Consider the following 19,861-nt stretch of genomic DNA (forward strand, 5'->3'; position numbering starts at 1 on the left):
TTTCCTGAGGCAGCTGATCTGATAGTGGCAGCGCTGACTGTAAAAGTGCGCTGTTTTTACTGTTGATTTTCTATAATGTTAGGTGCTTAATTAATTGATTAGTTAATTGAAAATGAGCTTGGTTGTCAAATTAAATTTTTATTAATAGGATAATTGGAACTACTCAAACAAAGCATTGCTTACCAACAGCCCTTTGGGACCTGCCTTTGAACAGATCAAAATGTTTCATAATGAGGAATCAATTATTTATATGTAAATGGTATTTCTAGAGGGTCTAAGGGCATCTTGAAAAGTTTATCCTCAAGAGGCTAAACTTTGGTCTCACCTGTAACCTTATTGATGTTTATTTTAAATTTTCTTAGCATAATATATTCACAGAGAGTAACACAAGGGTATAAACCAACTTTTCCTTGACTTGTTTTAAAAATTCTGAACTTATACCAAGTAAATTAGTAGAATTTTGTTATATTTCATTTAGTCTTTCAAATAGAAGCTCATCATTGGATAGCATTGTGTCTATTCACAAGAATTAGTTTGACTAAATTCAACTTAAATCTAGTTGTTTAAAGAAAAAAGTCATAAACTTGACTGGCTGATTGATTCTTTCCTTTCTCTCCCTCTTTCCCTCCCTCCCTCCCTTTCTCCTTCCCTCCTCTCTCCCTACCTCCATCATTTCCTTCCTTATGCTACTTTACTAGAATGTCCTTGGCCTTGGTGTTTGTTTATTTGTGGTACACACTAATCAAATAATTTTAATAAAAGATATTTTACGTATATGTAGTACTTTAATTCTCACAATTCTAAGATATTTAGAAAAAACAATTTATTTTCCATTTTACCGCTAGGAAATTAAGTCTCAGAGAAAAACAAAGTATCAGACTCAAGATAAACACTAAGTAATGGAATTGCTGTTATTACAACACACTTTCCAATGTCAACCAATATTACGTGCCGTAAAGTTAGAGTAAGATGTCTGCTACGTGTATCACGATGATACCACGGGGGTGCAGGGTGGAATCTGGTATGCCTGCAGATGTTCTCTTTCCCTCTGCACTAATTGCTCGTTTTACCGTCTCCCGGAGCTAAGGGGACACCAGCATTTCTTCACGGTAGATAAACCTAGACAACCCCCCCCCCATTCCACTGTCCAAACACAGGATCCTCTGAGACCTAATTTGAAATATTTAGGATATTTTAAAAGGTCTTTTCATGCTCCAATGTTGCCTACAAATGTTCATTTTTGGCCCCAGGTTAAATCTGCTTTTTATGTCCCTTATAAGACCAGAGTCTTACCTAATTGTTTCCGCATGGAACTAGACAAAAGGACCACACAGTCTAGGCCCTTCAGCTTGTGACTTTGGGTAATGTTTCTATGTTGACCCAGGGTCACCTTGCCTGTTATAATTTTATATTTGTACTTGTGTAAATGCCCATAACTAAGCATTTTAATTTTTAAAATATCTAAAACCATTTTCTTTAACCAGAACGTGATCTCCACACTTCCTCCTCTAACCTTCGGAAAATGTTAAAATTTCCTAACTTGATAGACACACGACTTCGAGCAGGACAACATCCCACATTAACCGAGGACAAAACATCTCATCCATTAAAAACAAAAAACCAAAACCTGACAATAACATTCCATGGAAATGTTTCTGAAGAGTCCGATGCAGTCACATTGGAGAGCTGATACAGAAAACGGGGACAGAACCCTGGGACTGCATCGACAATTAGTGGATGTGTGCAGCTGCATGCATTACAATCACTTCAATTACAATTACATTGTTATTAAGTAACTTCAGGATATGTTGTGTGGAAATATGGTGCCTTCTTATAGGTCCTGCTAACCCCCTTTCTAACCTCCAAAGTCTTAATACTCAGCTGCCTGCAGCTAAAGCAGGGTAAAATTTAATCTGCATTTCCAAGGCATCTCCAGGTTGTGGCTAGAGGTGAGGTTATTATTTATAGTTATAATTTATTATTTATAATAATAAAATGAACATAATTGTTATACATAAGTTTTATTTGGTCTTGCACCCACTTATAGATCCAAGTTCACCACCAGGTACTTGTAGGAACCCAAAGGGATACCTTGTGTTTTCATGAGTAATTACACACCCTTGGGACTCTGCTACTGCTCTCGTAGGTTCCAGAGCTCCCTGTGGGCACCATAATCTTCTAGGAAGCGCTGCCACTGCGCCCCGAGGCATCATTGCCAACGCACTCAAGTCCTGTGATAGGTAAATAGGCAGCGGGGGCAGGGGGGAGAATGCCTCTCTTCCCTTTGTGTTATCACATGTCAGAGGCGTCCCCAAGCAGCACTGCCTGTTCAGAACTTTTATGTGAAACTGCTCTTTCAGGTTTCAGTTATCATTTTCTCTCTTTTGGGGCATGTATCCAGGCTGGAGATGAATTTGAGTGACAGCCACTATGTTGTACTCAAAATTCTTATTCTTTTTCAGTAGTAAAGCGTTTGTTATAAGTGTGGCAGGCCTGCTTCCTTCTTCCCTTTAGACTCACGGGTGTCCACTCAGAGCCTGTGGGCCCCATGCAGCCCAGGATGGCTGTGAATGCTGCCCAACACAAGATCGTAAATTTACGTAAAATAGTATGGGATATTTTTTTGTGTGATTATGTATCACAATGTATTTAATGTGTGGCCCAAGACAACTCTTCTTCTTCCAGTGTGTCCCAGAGACACCGAAGGGTTGGACACCCCTGCTTTAGATGGGAACTTTTCAAGCAGGCTTCTCAGACCCTGTGAAAATAGACTTGGTTCGGCGTCATAGCAGATTGTCTGGGACGTATTAGAACATCAGCACTAGGCATACATTAGACTAAAGAGAAAATCTGTGCTGTAGAAATGACACACTTACAGGCTGTCAGAACCGAGAGATCAGTCGTTACTCTGATGTCCAGTTCAACACGTGAAAATTTTAATGGCAATGTTAGAGGAGAGCAGCTTCATGCTCAGTAGTCATGTGTGTTTGGAGAAGAAAGTCTGGGTGAAAACTGGGTAATTGGGAGTCAGCTTGGAGTTCCAAAATGGACCCCCAAAATGAGTAAAATAATTCTGGAAATAAAGGTCTAGTTTTATCATTTATTAGATGTCAAATCTCTTTTATCTTTAACTTTCTCATCTTTAAAATTCTAGATTTTAATAGAATGTGGAGAAAATTATGGATTTAGGTGCTAAATTCCTCCTTCTTAGACAAGAAACCATGTAAAAACTTTTTACTCACTTCTTTCAATTAGTAAAAATGTATACTTTAAATTTCTTTTTTAAATGTGATGATTAAAAAATATATATTTTATAGAATGTTCTTTGTAAGGTATGAATATGCAGGGCGAGTTATTTTAGTATTTTACAATTACATCACTTCTACAAAATCAGGATAGACAGCCTGAACAAAGGCTCCTTTTCTCTCTATTTTTTTAATCCTCACCTGGGGATATGTTTTTTGTTTGTTTGCTTGTTTTGTTTTTTGGAGAGAGACACATCAATGTGAGAAACATTGATCACTTGCTTCCCATACACGCCCAACTGGGAATTGCACCCACAACCTAAGTGTGTCCCCTGACCGGGACTGAATCCACAATATTTTTGGGGTACTGGACAATGGTCCAGCTAACTGAGCCACTCAGCAGGGCCAGAGGCTCCTTTTGACAGAATTCCTCTGGAGTTGGTTGTATTAACAAGTCCAAGCACATAACCATCTGCCACATAACAGCCAGTAAGTCAAGTAACAAGATGTTGGAGAAAGGAAAACAGCTTTATTTGGAAAGCAAATAAGCCAAGAAGATTGTGAACTAACATCCCAAAGAACCATCTCAAGAACGTACAGAATTCAGGCACCCTTTATTTCACAGGAAGGGGGAAACAGGATGGGCAAGAGGCAATTGACAACCACACACCTCTGGATATCAGCAAGATCCAAGAAAAATCGTGAAACTTTTTTGTTTTTAACCTGTTGGCTCTAGTTAATGTAAGTCCAGTAAAGAAGTTACTGCAAATCTTTGATAAACAATTAATATTTCTGTACATAATTTTGTTATCTCCTCTATAGAGGCAGTCTCTGGTCAAGGGCTATTTTTGTAAAACCCAAGCCACAAGCAGAATTCCTGTAATGACTATTGTGACTGTATGCAAGACTAAGCAGAAGCTATTAGGGAAGGGAACATGGGAACAAAGCAGGCTTGAACAAGATGGAGTCAGAGATGCCAAGCACTTCACTCTGTTATAGTTGCAGTTTCCTTCTGCTGGTTCTTCAACATGACCCGTGCCAGGTTGTCTAGGGGCCAGACCTCAGTAGAGTGGGAGAAGGAAGTGCCCCATTGATGCTGCTTGTATCTCATTGAATTCTTCTCTTGGCATCCTGGAGGTACGCTGGACCATTGTTGGGGAAAAACTAAAGTTAAAATATTTGTATATGCTGAGCACTGGAGCAAATTTGCCTTTAAGAACTGAATTTCTCAGTCTGATTAAGGAAAACCAGTGATTAAAATGGAAGTATACAACTCTTCCTCTGAGTTCACTGAGCTCTTTCCCCAGAACCCCAACTTTACTCCTATTATTGAGTTTCTGGGAGGATTTGGTTTGCACATGAGGAAGCACAATATGAAGATTATTAGAGTAGTCATCATGTGAGATAGAATATCAGAACTGATGCATTAAGCAGCCGTTGACTGCTAAGACTAAGGATCCAAGTCCCGGTGAGGACCAAAGTTCTGCTCCAGGAATGCCATGCCTCGTACACCAGCCTGGAACTAAATTTAAAATTCTAAGAAGAGAATCAATACTCCAATTTCAACAGGTCACCTTAATTAAATCCATACTGTCACCCCAAGGGTCTTTGGGGAGTATTTCTCAGCTGCCATATCCTGCTCTCTATTGACGTGATGACTTCTGCCACAGAGGCCAGAGGTGAGCAGAGTCACGGAGACAGGATGCCTCCCCAGTGGTATCTCCATTCCAGAGGTTCACTGTTCCGAGTGGTTGGCGGAGCTGCTGTGCCCACACAGTGCTACGACACCAGCGACAAGTGGGAAATCCACCGGTTGTTTGCCTGCAGACTGACTCATTATCAGTTACAGAGAAGGGTTACCTTTAGCTCCCACTGCCTCCACAAATCTTAGTAGAATAGCTTTCTAAGGCACCTTTGAATTTTTGATATATTCAGAGTTTTTTTGATTTGGATATGAAGATAATGATTAAATTGTTGATGTGACATTTTTAGACCCAAAGTTGTTTCATATACACTTCAGTTTTTTTCTGCATCATCGTACTGTTTTCTTTTGAGTAATATTTCAGTGCTCATGAAATAATCCAGCTGTTTTTAGTAATTTTCTGGAAGAATATATTTTTTTAAATGTCATTTATTTGGGACTCTCTGAGCTTCTTGAAGTCTATTTCCTTTGCCAGATTAGGGAAGTTCTCCTTTATTATTTTTTCAAGTAAGTTTTCAATGTCTTGATTTTCCTCTTCTCCTTCTAGCACCCATATGATTCAGATGTTGGAACATTTAAAGTTGTCCCAGAGATTCCAAAGCCTCTCCTCATTTTTTTTTGAATTCCTGTTTCTTCATTCTGTTCTGGTTGAATGCTTTCTTCTTTTTGGTCCAAATCGTTGATTTGAGTCCTAGTTTTCTTCCTGACACTGTTGGTTCCCTGTACATTTTCCTTTATTTCACTTTGCATAACCTTCACATCTTCCTCTATTTTGTCACATACTCAACCATTTCTGTGAGCATCCTGATTGCCAGTGTTTTGAACTCTGCGTCTGATAGGTTGGCTATTTCCTTGTCATTTAGTTGTATCTTTGGAGCTTTGACCTGTTCTTTCATTTGGGCCATATTTTTTTGTTTTGCTGCACCTGTTACATAGTGAGGGGCAGAGGCTTAGGTATTCACCAGGGTGGAGCAACCCACGTTGTTGTGTTGTAGTGTTGTATGTGGGGGGAATGCTGGTGGGGGGATACAAGGCAGAGGGGAATAAGGGGGAGAAAAAATGGGACAACTATAATAGCATAATCAATACAATTTATTTTTTAAAGGAGGAAAAATGTCATTTATCTGAAAAGAAGGAGGCAGTATTAACAATATGCTAGTCCAGCAGGGCACTTAATGACAGAATAACACGAGAGGAGATTTGGGACACATTTTAAATGCTTCATATAATGGTGACTAACTTTGTGCTTGAGTGATGTTTGCTAATTATTTCTACATATTGTTCAAACTCTTCCAGCATCTCATTTTTATAGCATAATAACCTTAGCCCACTTCTTACCTGGTATGTACCTCTGCTAGTTTTTTCTCAACAGATTGTATGGTATAAGGAATATCAACAGCTCATTTTTAATGGCAGTGAGATGGATAAGCCCAGGAAGAGTTTCAGTCAAGCTTTGCCTCCTCCTGAAAGGGAAATACATGTTTTTCCCATTTCAAGCTGCACAGTTTACAAGCAGCAGTTGGCAGTTTTGCCAGCAGTTGGAAGTTCCCAAGGTTACATCTACTGGCTCTTTAAGGCCTTACTGAATTTATGTGTAAGTGTATCTATAACCACACTTTCCTGCCAAGTTTAATTCCATAGAGCTTTCTATCCTTGAACTGTGCGCAATAAATGTTAAGGCTGCTGAAGTAACAAAGAAAGCTGCTAATCACCTGCAAAGCTAGGTGGTGGTGATTGAACACAGAGAATTTCAACACTTTCCACATGGCAAAAGGTGCAAGACTAGTGTGATTATGTTTTTTTAATTTAAATACCTGTCAAAGGTAGCAATGAATTATAATCTTAATTTGGCTGATTGTTAGAGGACAAAATAATGAGGAATTGATTTAATCAGGGATGGAAGCCATTTTTGTGCACTTAGGCATAATTAATCCATATGTATATTCTGGTGGGGTCATGGTTATTGCTACTTTTTGTTTTTTATTTTTTATTTATTACTGTTCAGTTATAGTTGTCCCACCTTTTTCCCAATTGCTCACCCCTACCCTGTCCCCCTCCACTCCCACAGTCAATTCCCCCCATTGTCCATGCTTATGATCCTCTATTGGTGTTCCTTTGCTTGCCCTTCTCCTTCTTTCCCCTGTTATCCCCCTCCCCCTCTCCTCTGGTCACTGTCGGCTTGTTCTTAATTTCTAAGTCTCTGGTTCTATTTCACTCATTTGTTTTTTGTTGTTGATTAGCTTCTACTTATAGGTGAAATCATATGGTATTTGTCTTTCACTGCCTGGCTTATTTCACTTAGCATAATGCTCTCCAGTTCCATCCTTGCTGTCACAAAGGGTAGGAGCTCCTTCTTTCTCTCTGCTGCATAGTATTCCATTGTGTAAATGTACCAGAGCTTTTTGATCCACCCATTCACTGATGGGCACTTAGGCTGTTTCCAGCACTTGGTTATTATTATAAATAATGCTCCTGTGAACTTTGGGGTACATAGGTTCTTTTGGATTGGTGATTCAGGATTCTTAGGGTATAGTCCCAGCAGTGGGATCACTGGATTGAAACACAGTTCCATCTTAAGTTTTTTGAGGAAATTCCATACTGTTTTCCACAATGGCTGCCCCCAGTTTGCATTCCCACCAACAGTGCACTAGGGTTCCCTTTTCTCTACAACCTCACCAGCACTTGTTGTTTGTTGATTTATTAATGATGGCCATTCTGACCAGTGTGAAGTTGTACCTCATATGGTTTTAATTTGCATCTCTCTAATAGCTAGTAATGTTGAGCATTTTGTCATGTGTCTGTGGGCCTTCTGTATGTCCTCCTTGGAGAAGTGTCTGTTCAGATTTTTTGCCCAGTTTTTAACTGGATTGTTTGTCTTCCTGGTGTAGAGTTGTGTAAGTTCTTTATGTATTTTGGAGATCAAACCCTTGTCCAAGGTATCATTGGCAAGTATATTTTCCCATGTGGTTGGTTCCTTTTCCATTTTGTTGATGTTTTCTTTAGCCATGTAGAAGCTTTTTAATTTGTTGTAGTCTCACTTGTTTATTCTTTCCTTTATATCCCTTGCTTTAGGGGATATATTGGTGATAATATTGCTGCATGGAATATCCAAAATTTTCCTGCCTATGTTTTCCTCTAGCACTTTTATGGTGTCACACCTTATATTTAAGTCTTTTATCTATCTTGAGTTTATTTTGGTGTATGGTGTAATTTGGTGGTCTAGTTTCATTTTTTTTTTTTGCATGTACTTGTTCACATCTCCCAACACTGTTTATTAAAGAGGCCATTTTTACTCCATTTTATGCTTCTGCCCCCTTTGTCAAATATTAACTGACTGTATTGACTTGGGTTTATTTCTGGGTTCTCTGTTCTGTTCCTTTGACCTATGTGTCTATTCTTATGCCAGACTGTTTTGATTACAGTGGCCTTGTAATATAGTTTGATATCAGGTATTGTGACCCCTCCTACTTTGTTCTTCTTTCTCAAAATTGCTGAGGCTATTAGAGGTCATTTATGGTTCCATATAAATGTTTGAAATATTTGTTGATTATTGCTACTTTTAAAAATTAATGTAGATCATCCTCCTAGAAAATTGTCTTGGAGCAAACACTCTACATATTTTTTTTTACTGCTTATAATGGTAGAACACATCTTTATTAAAAAGCATGACTGCTATGCAGAAATAGTAAGAGTAGCCATGATCTGAATGTCATTAAAATAGAAGTGCTGGCAGTAAGCAGATTTGAGGAAATCCAGACTTTATTTCTTTGTTTCACTGCTCTCTCTAACCTTTCTGAGAAGAATGTCATCCATGTTTTCTTACTGCCTTTTTCCTACCTAAACTTTCCAGAGCTATACCATGTTAGCCACAACTCTACTCATTCCCACAAAATTCCCTTTCTGTAGGAGTAAAGTCATAAAATTCTATCTACTAACAATCATTTACAGAGTGGTTTGCATTTTAAAAAGATTTTTTTTTCATGGCTTAAAGCAATCCTTTAAAGCAAGATCCTTTTAATCCCAGATGCATATGTGATTAAACTGAGGCTCAGGGTCACTGAGCACTACTGTCCATGGCCATATGCCAGGGACCAGCAGAGTGGGAAGGAAGCATGGTTTCCATCCATAACTATGCTGCTCTATTTCTGCACATGTAGGTCTGTATCACTTGCATCTCAATGGTCTGTGCACTTGTTATAAATGCTGATTTCTGGGCTCCATCTCAGAACTACTGAATCAGAATCTCTCACAATAGTACCTAGTAATCTTATTTTAAATAAGTACTACAAGTAATTTCAATGCATGTTCACTTTAAGAATTCCAATATCGAATTTTGCTGTCTTTGACAAGATCATTCTTCATAAGACATTTGAACGATTTTATGTCTGAATACATTTCATCCTCACAACAAACCTGGTTTTCACACAGAATAGGCATTCATTTTCCTGCCTCTCCCTTTCCCCCAGTGCCATTTAAGATACAGAACCTAACATAGGGGGCAAGTGATTTGCCCAGGGGCACATAGTTAAATCCCAGAGTTAAAAGCATTTTTGAAATTTAAATATAAAAGTCACTACCAGGAATCATTTGTGTAAGACTGCTTTTTAAAGTGAATCTGTATTAGCTTTGCTATGAGGGAAAAGACTCGTCTCAGTGATGTTCATTTCTGTGGTGCAGCCTGTGCCAATGCAGACATTGCAAATGGAGTGTAGATTTTAAAATTAGGAGTAATGAGCAAATCTTGACAGAAAATGTAATACTGCCTTTGGAGAGTTAGTTTCCACTTCAAGTTCCAATCGATTGTATTATTTGTTTAGGTCTCCAAAGGTCTAATTAGAGAAAGCAGAGGTAATAAATTCAAAGACTGTGTGATGGGTCCAGGAGAACGTGCTCTTTGGCAGTGGCTGCTAACGAATGGTATTCCTGTAATATGGAAGACATAGCCATTGACTAATTGTCTCCTCTGACTTTGGTGTCCCCTTTGAGCACTTTTCTGTTTGTGGCACTAGGTTTCAGGAAATCAGTGTAACATTCACCTAGGATGATACATCTTATTATTTGCTCTGAAAATTGGGTGGAATGGCATGGAAAATTGCCATTTAAAAAGGCCATTGAAGGATAAAAGAACAAAAGATGGTGCTCTTTATTGAATTGATTTGTAACTCATTCTTTTATCACTTCCCTCTCTGCCACCCCCAAGCTTATGTCCTTTTCCTGCAGGGTCAAATCCTTGTTCCAGTCTGGGGCAACTCTGAAGGGCCTTCCAGAATTTCCTGTAGGAATGAGTGAAAATTTTGTTGCCACTTCATTGTAATTTAACTTCTTCCTCTGCTATGTTCCGCTTCACTCACCCCTCACAGGTATAGATCTGGAGTACACGCCCCAGTGCACCTCCTGTCTGCAATCTGAAAGCTTCAGAGTCTATTCCCCGGGAACCAGTCCTACAACCCTACAACTAGGCCTTTTGAGGACAATGGATGGTAATTTCCCCCAAAGTCTAGTGAGAGGTACTGAGATATCCATGATAAATATACTTTTTTTTCCTACTGAATATATTGGGATAACACTGGTTAACAAAATTATACAGGTTTCAGGAACACAATTCTACAACACACCATCTATACACTGTATCGTGTGTTCACCACTCCCACTCAACTTTGCGTCCATCACCTCGTGTCCGCCCTTCACCATCCTCCCTCTCCACCCTTCTTCCCCCACAATCACCACACTGTTGTCGTGCCCATGACGTACTGAATATACTTAAGGGGAGCAGAACTAGTCTGTGACCAGAATCCTGATCAAACATTCCAGCCTATTTGAATCACAAATTGAAGAGTGATATAGACCTCTGGGGAAAATGATTGATTTTCTTCTCCCTTTCTTGTGAGCATCCCAACCCTCAACTCCAAGTCAAAGAAGGGCCCTAGAAGAGCTTTCAGTTAAGGTTGGGGCTGTCCACATGGACAGACAGCTCATCTCCTTGCTGGAGATTACCAGAACTGCAGAATTGTGACTACCGTGGAGCCTACCAGAACACATAAGAGAGTTCTTAAGAGAGCTGGACAAGTCATCATTTCAAGTCGGGGGCATATATTAATATGCTGCTTGCTCTGGGGAAAGCTCAAGATAGGCAGGCCATTAGAACAGCCTGCATTTTCAGGGAGAAAAGAGAAGGCGATGAAGGAAGCAGTGGCCAGGAGACATAAGTTCCCATGTTCCAAGTGAATACTGTGAACAGTAGCTGTGCTAGAGCTGTGTTGATGTTCCCTCAGCAGTAAAAGGCCAGGAGATATACATCAAGGAACAGGAGTGGAGGGAGAATTAAAGGAGCTCAACCCATGTCCGTCTCTAATCCCTGCCTCAAGGGTTATCGGACTGGACATGTACATCAGGTGTCCTGAGGGTTCAAGGGAAGAGTCATCTCTTCTGTATGAGATCTCTACTCCCAGTGTTTGTTATACACTTTTCTCTCTTATTCACTCTCCTCTTATGTCTCTCTCCCCCAATTTACCTTCTAACCCTTCCAATTTTTGCTTAATTTCTTAAGGAGAACAGTTTAGCTATCTCTTTGTCTTACTCCTCTCATCTATGCACCAAATTGTCCAATAAATTATTTGGCTAATCCAGCTGTTCTCTAACTTTTTGGACCTAAACCCTCTTAAAATATTCATTAAAATTACAGATTATTGAAAATAATTTTTATTTATTGTGGATTTACTTCATTTATTCAAAAGTATTTAATGATTCTTTTAAGAAAAAATGTTATGAAAAGGATAAAATTTCTTGAATTCAGGAAGTTATGGGATCCAGTGTTATTGTGTACTCAAGGTGATTTGATCACCATAACTAGGTATTAAATTTGGCTCAACTAAATTTCCTGGCAGTAGAAAAAAGAGAGAAGAGGTGAGACATGAAGCATTTAGTTTCTGGCAAAACAAAACACTTAAATTTGTCAATACAGAGACTTTTTCCATACAGTAAGTTCAAGTATGATTTGACTGCATGAGTCATTAAATAAGAGATGCTATGATTTGCAAAAGAGATGAAAATTCCGTTACAATGGACAGATCTTGAATGAACGTCTACTAAAGCCTGAGGGCATGATATTCCACTGTAAGGGCGATTCTGTGCAACAGTAGAAAGCAGGTTGGACCTGGAAATAAAGGATATGAGTTTGATTTCTGGTTCTACAACATTCAGTAACTTTGTATAAGCTTATTGATTTCTCTGAGCAATAGTTTTCTTATCTCTGAAGATTATCACTTGCTCATGGGTCTTTTTTTAAAGAAATAAATGAGTCAGTATATAATATGACAGTGCATAAGTTTGCCTGCTCAAACTAGAAGATCAGTAAATGTTTCTTAAATTTTAATCTGTGAAGAAAAGAAAGATAAGGAAATACATTAATCAATCAGCTACATATATGTTTCTCCACATGGCATTTAAATTTGTTTTTCTTTGTACACATACAATTTTCCTTCTTGCATGACTCTTATTCCCATCTTAGAGAGAGAAAATGAGGCTCTTGGATCCTACATGGACCTTGGCTCATAGAGAATTACAAACTGTCAGAAAAAAAAATAAATAAAATAAAACAAGAGTGATTCCCTTCTGCTGATTGTTCTTGTAAGAACATCCAGGGGAGTTTCAGGGTGGGCTGAGCCCCCTTGTCCCCTGAAGCCAGAGACGAGGAGGCTCACAGCTTGAGAGGCAACAGAGCGGAGTATTTTTTCTGGAACCCGAGAGGGGGCTGACAACTCTCCCAGTCAGCCCACAGAGCAGCAGTTGCTATACTCTCACCTGCACACAAGGGAAGGCTGTTGCTGAAGGAGACCTGTAGCTCCTTCGGAGCCTCTGTGGTAAACATACCCACGTGTGGCAGCAAAATAGAACGACTCCTCTAAGGAAGACTAAGTGTCTTGAAGGGTAGGTATTCAGTAATAACCTCTCAAAGGACTGATTGTCAACTTAAAATACTTAAGAAATGAGTTAAAGACATGCCACCGTGGAGACCCAAAGTTGAAGCTTGAAATATTAAGTAGAAGATATATTTCAAAATGTAGGGGGTGGGAAACCCACAAAGTCATAAAATAAAGATGAAAAGACTTGGAGGACAAATCAAATAGAAATAACTTAGACATAATGAGAATTACAGAATAAGATAAAAATATATGTGGAAGAGAAGCTACAATTTAGAAGAAGAAAAAGGAGGAGGAGGGAGAGGGCAGAGGAGTAGAGAAGAGGATAAAGGAGAAACTTTGCTTGAGTCAAAGAATGACTTGAATCTGTAGATTAAAAGGGTTTGCTGGGATCCACAAACGAACAACTTAAAAAGTTTGAACATTACACGTAACTGGGCATGTCTTGGTAAAATTACCAAACTCTAAAAATAAGAGGAAAACTTACAAGTTTCTACTAATAATGACAAAAAAGTTTTTGTATCAGACTTCACAATAGCAGCAATAAAAGCTAGACACAGAAGAAAAAAGCCTACAGACTGAGAAGAAGAATGGACTCTAATCCAGGAATCCCACATCTGAGGATGGTGTTCTCCACTGGTTAGGAGGAAATATATTTGAGGATACGCAAATGCAAAGAATAAGCCATGCTGTTGTATTACCTAGTCTGAGAAAAACACCTAGAAATAGACATATGGAATGAATCAGAAACTTTAAGAAAGGAGACGGTAAGAAGAGAGGCATTAGTTATGAACCAATAGTTGTGCACCTTGCATTGTTAAATCTATCTACACAGGTAAAACAGAGCCATTGGAAGCATGAGAAAGGAATGCTAAATAATGATAATTTATAGGAAGGGACACACTGCAGCCTGGACAACCCTGTGTGTGATGGGGAAGATAACGGTCTCCCAAAGTGCCCATGTCCCAACCCCGTGACTATGCTGTTCCAGAGCAAAAGGAACTTTGCAAATGTGAATAAGTTATGAACGCTGAGATGGAAAATTTATTCTAGATTATCTGGGTGGGCTCAGTCTAAGCATATGAGTCTTTTCCATAGAGATTTTTCTGTGTTTGGTCAGTGGGAAGTTTGACTGCAGAAGAATGGTCAGAAATAGGTGGGGTTGCTGGTTTTGACAGAGTAAATAGCCACAAGCCAAGGAATGGGGCAGTGCTCTAGAAACTGAAAGAGGTGAAAAACAGCTCTTTCCTAGAGCCCCCAGTAAGGAACATAGCCCTACTGACACCCTGATTTTAAGCCACTGAAATCCATATAAGACTTCAAACAAAAAGAACTGTATAATAATAATTATGTGTTGGTTTAAGTCACTACATTTGTGGCAGTTATTTTGCAGCCCTAGGAAACTAATGCACAGTGCCATCCCCCCAAGACAGCTGTGTTGGAGTTCCAGCCAAGATGGAGGCATAGGTAGAAACCCTTGGCTTCCTCGCACAACCAAAAGTAGGATAACAACCAATCTAAAATCAATAAACAAACAAAAGCACCAGAAAATCAAACTGCATGGAACGCTGACAACCAAGGAATTAAAGAAAAAGTCAACCAGGCTGGTAAGGCGGACCTCAAGGGCTGACTCAGAAAAACCTCGGAGAGGGGGTTGAGGGGCAGGGCTGACTGCCAAGGTAGGCGGGCTGGGCAGGCAGGGCTGACTTAAGGGGAAAACTGAGACTCAGCTGACTGTGGGCCAAGGCTGGGGTTGCCCCCATGGAAGATACTTCCAGTCTGACACAAGAGTCTGTTGGAAATTGCACTAGAGACAGCAGGCCAGCTGCATTGTGCCTTCTCTGGCTCCTCCCCCACAGGCAGCACAGAAAAGAGGGCTGCCCTGCCCCAGTGAATACCTAAGGCCCCACCCCTTACAACTTATCAGATGTGCCAAGACGAAATATGGCCCAAATGAAAGAACAGAGAAAAACCTCAGAACTAAGCCATGAGGAGACAGCCAACCTATCTGATGGAGAATTTAAAGCCCTGGTAATCAAAATGCTCACAGAACTGATTGAACTAGGTTGAAAAATGAAAGAACAAATGAAAGATACCCAAAATGAAATAAAGCAAAATATTAAGGGAACCAACAGTGACAAGAAGGAAACAAGGATTCAAAGCAACGATTTGGAAGAAAAGGAAGAAATAAATATCCAACTGGATCAGAACAAAGAAACAAAAATCAAAAAAAATGAAGAGAGGCTGAGGATTCTCTGAGACAACCTAAAACGTTCCAATATCTGAATTATAGGGGTGCCAGAAGGAGAAGAACAACAGCAAGAGATTGAAAACTTATTTGAACAAATAATGAAGGGAAACTTCCCCAATCTGGTGAAAGAAACAGACTTCCAGGAAGTCCAGGAAGCACAGAGAGTCCCAAAGAAGTTGGACCCAGAGAGGAACTCACCAAAGTACATCATCATTAAGTTACCCAAGATTAAAGCAAAGAGAAAATCCTAAAAGCAGTAAGAGAGAAGGAGACAATTACCTACAAAGGAGTTCCCATAAGGCTATCAACTGATTTCTCAAAAGAAACCTTGCAGGCAAGAAGGGGCTGGAAAGAAGTATTTGAAGTCATGAAAGGCAAGGACCTACATCCAAGATTACTCTATCCAGCAAAGCTTTCATTTAGAATGGAAGGGCAGATAAAGTGCTTCCCAAATAAGGTCAAGTTAAAGGAGTTCATCGTCACCAAGCCCTTATTATATGAAATGTTAAAGGGACTTATCTAAGAAAAAGATCAAAAATATGAACAATAAAATGACAACAAACTCACAACTATCAACAAATGAACCTAAAAGAAAAGAAAAACAATGAAAACAAAAACTAAGCAAAAAACCAGAACAGGAACAACATCAGAGAAATGGATATCACATGGAGGGTTTTCAGTGGGGAGGGGGAAGTGAGGAATGGAGGGAAAAGGTACAGGGAAGAAGAAGCATAATTGGTAGGCATAAAATAGGTGGGGAGAAATAAAAAGTGGTATAGGAAACAGAGGACTCAAAGAATTTATATGTATAACCCATGGACATGAACTAAGGGGGGCAATGCTGGAGAGTTGGGGGGGGCAGGGTGGAGGGGGGATAAAGGAGGAAAAATTGGGAAAACTGTAATAGCATAATCAATAAAAAATGCAAAAAAAAAGGCAGCTGTGCTGGGAAGGGGCCCATACTGTTACCAATTAACACTCAATGGGACAAGACTGATACATTCGGTTTAAAAATAGAAATGGTCACCTAGGTTAAAAAATACACCTAGGTGTATACTACTTATAGGAAATACCCTTAATACAAAGTGAAAAATATCAAAAATAAAAGGATCAAGGAAAGTTACACTGGCAGTATCAATATTAGGTAAGGGAGAATTTAAGGCTAAAAGCTTTAAACAAATGCAAACTTGGACCACAGACCACTTTTCAGGTAGAAAGAGTGTAGGGCCTTGGAGGGTACTTGAAGGATTAGCATCATCTGCTGTCTGTGTCTAAGGGATGAAGGCAGAGTTGGGAAGACAGGAGAATACTGGACCACATTCAAGAGATTATGGTGAATTGAATAGCTATGGAGAAGGTAACAAGAAATGGTCGAATTTTTAAATATATTTTTTCAAATAAAGCTGAAAGGATTTTTGCTGACAAATTAAATTTGCCATATAAAAGTAGGAGAGAGGTGAAGGGTGACTCCAAAGATTTGGTCCTACCAAATGAAATATTACTTAAGTCTTAGTTGAGGGTAAAGGCCTAAGACCGAGATTTAAATTCAGCAGCAACGAGGGTATAGGCGATGCTTCATGCCATGAGATGAACTGAGATCACCAAGTGAGCACGAACAGGAGACAAGGTCCTGGCGCCGAGCCCGGGTGTACTCTGAAACTTAGAAGTCCGGATGTGAGGCGGAACCAGTAAAGGAGACTGAGTGTAAGTGGCCAGTCAGGTATGAGAATCAAGAGAATGGTGTCCCAGAGGCTAAATCGTCAGTTTTTTCAAGGAAAGTGTGATCACTGTATAAGCTTGTTAGAAATGCAAAATCTCAGGCCAGACCTACTAAATCAAAATTTAAAGTTTAATATAATTCCCGGGTGGTTCAGGCTGCACACGAATGAGGAGCACCACCCCCGCGAGCTCTGCCTCTCCCCTGGAGCCACTGCATCCTTCCTTGCTCCACACTGTTCCCCGAATGCACCAGTGGTGCTTCCTCTTCAAGGCCTTCACATGAACTGTTCCTTCTGTTCGAAACACGCTTCCTCCGGATACCTGTGGGGTTCAAATCCATGATTCTGCTCCAATGCCACCTGCTCAGAGAGACCTTCGGGAATCACCTTATCTAACAGTGCAACCCTATCCCTGAACTCCTTCTCCCCTTCACCCAGCTTTATAATGCACAGCTCATATATTATCAATTTATTTGATTATGTGTCTTTCCATATTAGAATGTAAGATCCGTGAAAGCAAGGACTTAATTTTGTCTACGAAGGGAGTGCCTGGTTCTAGCAAGCAATCAAAAAAATATTCGCCGAATGAATGAATGAACGAATGCACCACACCCCCCCGCCAAACCGGATCTGTTGCCATTTCCTAGACACATTTTATCTGTGCTCCTTCCAATGTCTCCGTCTGTTGCAATGCCGTCAGACCTAAACCCTCACTCAGACACGCTCTTTCACGAGGTTTTTTCTAACTTTTCTCAGGGAAAAGAATCCCTCATCCCTCCATTTCCATTTAACGTTCTGTCATTCCTCCAGAAGCATCTACCACACCCTGCCTCATGCTTTGTGGATTCAAATTATCAATCATCTTTTTCATCAACTTTACTGGGGTATAATTTACATATAACACTTTCTTCACACTGCAAGTTCACCTTTGATGTACAGCTCATCTAACCTCTAGCCAATCAGAGACGGTTTTCTTCACCACAAAGATTTCTGCCCTGCCATTTACGGTTGGGCCTCCTGGCCCGGCACATTCTTGTATCAGACAATGGCTAATCTGGTGTTCATCACTGGAGTTTATTTTGCCAATTTTAGGGCTAGATTAAACCCTCTAGTATAAGCTCTTTTGAATTCAAGTTCTTTCACTCAGCATTATGTTTACGATTCATCCATGTTGTGTTGTGTATTAGTGGTTGCTTCTTCTTAGTGCTCAGTCGCATTCCATCAGGTAAATGCACGGCAATTTCTTCACCCATTCACCTGTTGATAGGGCGTTTGGTTGTTTCCAGTCTGGAGTATTCCGGAAACAGCTGCACTGAACATTTATATATATATACACTTTCATTTACTTTGTGTAAATACCTAAGAGGAGAGGAGATAGGTTTCATAATAAGTATTATTTATCTTTATAAAAATTGATAGCATGGTTTTGAAAATGGTTGTGTAATTTATACCCCCACCAGCAATATGAGTTTATTTTTATTTCTCTAATGACTAATGATGTTGAGAATCTTTTCACGTGCTTATTGCCATTCCTATATCTTCTTGTATAAAATATTTATTCAAATCTTTGTCTTACTATTGAGTTATAAGAGTCTTTTATATTTTTTATATTCATGTAAAATTATTTTTATATATTTATTTATTCTGGTACAAGTTATTTGTTAGAAATTGTACATATTTCTCCCTTTGTTTCTTTCCTTTAAAATTATATGTTAAAAAAGCAGAGATGTTTAAATGTTTTTTCTTAGAACTTTTTATGGTGTAAAAAAATCCTTGCTTACTGCGTCACCATTCTAAAGTCAAGAATTATCTCTGACTCAAGGCATTGTTCACAGGTATTCAGTGGAGATGTTTATGTGATTGTTGAATTCATGATTTTTAGAGCTGGAGGAGCATGGGCCTAATGCAGCTAATTGTCACCCCCGTTGCTTAGTTGATGAAGGCATGTAGGTGGTTAGTTCAAACCATGTGGGGCACCATGAAAATGAGATCATATCAGTCAAAATGTTCCCACTTACTCTGATCTTAGCAGCTCTTGTTTTGCAGGCACCACAGAAGCATAAATTCAGTATCAGCCATATAGCTGCAAATAACAGAAACCAGACATGTTTTAAGAAATAAATGGATTTATAGGAAGGGGATCGAGTAACTCACAAGCTTTGGGGGCATCTGCAAAAGTTGTCTTGGAAAACAGCAGGATCCAAAGGGTCTAGAGACTGGAAGGCAGCAGCTTCTGACACAATGCCCCGTTGGCTGGTTTTCAGTGGCTCTGCCAACATTGTCTCTGTTGAATACCTCCTCCAAACATCTGGATTGCTGTTGTCCACCAGATGGAGTGAGATTTAACTCCCCCTTAATTGTTGCATTATTTGCTCATGCTTCAATATTTTGTACAGAAGCATCAAATTCATTTAACACATGCTTATATTTTTATGTGGCAAGCAGAGTTCTAAATGCTGGGGATATACTAATAAAAAATATATAAATGCTTTCCATTATGAAACTTATGGCATTACGATGCTTATGGGAACACGTAGACAGTAACAAGAAATGATAAATAGATGAAATACATAATATGATGATGTGCCTTTTATTTGTTTTCTGGAAGTAAGTAGAGGGCATATCTCCCAGTTTTGGCTTCTCTATAATTAAAGTGGGTACTTCATCCCTATATGCAAATGAGGAGTTTACCCAATATGGGAAAAGAACTGGATGTTGAGGAGACAAGAAGAAAGAAAGAAAGAAAAATCTTATAATATGGATGTTATTTAATTTAAAGAATGGATAAATACTTCCTATTATTTTATATTTACCCAATAGCATTTATTGACCACTTTGTTTGAAACTATACTAGTCAGTTTCTTATACATTACTTCATTTTATCCTTGCAAGAATCATATGATCCCTAAATTACTGACCTTACTTTTATTTTAAGTAAAGCGACTGAGAATTCAGAGTGGTTATTTCTCTTCTTTGAGGTTGAAGAACAGGATTCATTCCCAAGTCCTTTCGTGTTATGTCCTGTT

The sequence above is a fragment of the Desmodus rotundus genome, chromosome 3 (assembly GCF_022682495.2).
Source record: "Desmodus rotundus isolate HL8 chromosome 3, HLdesRot8A.1, whole genome shotgun sequence".
Lineage (NCBI taxonomy): Eukaryota > Metazoa > Chordata > Mammalia > Chiroptera > Phyllostomidae > Desmodus > Desmodus rotundus.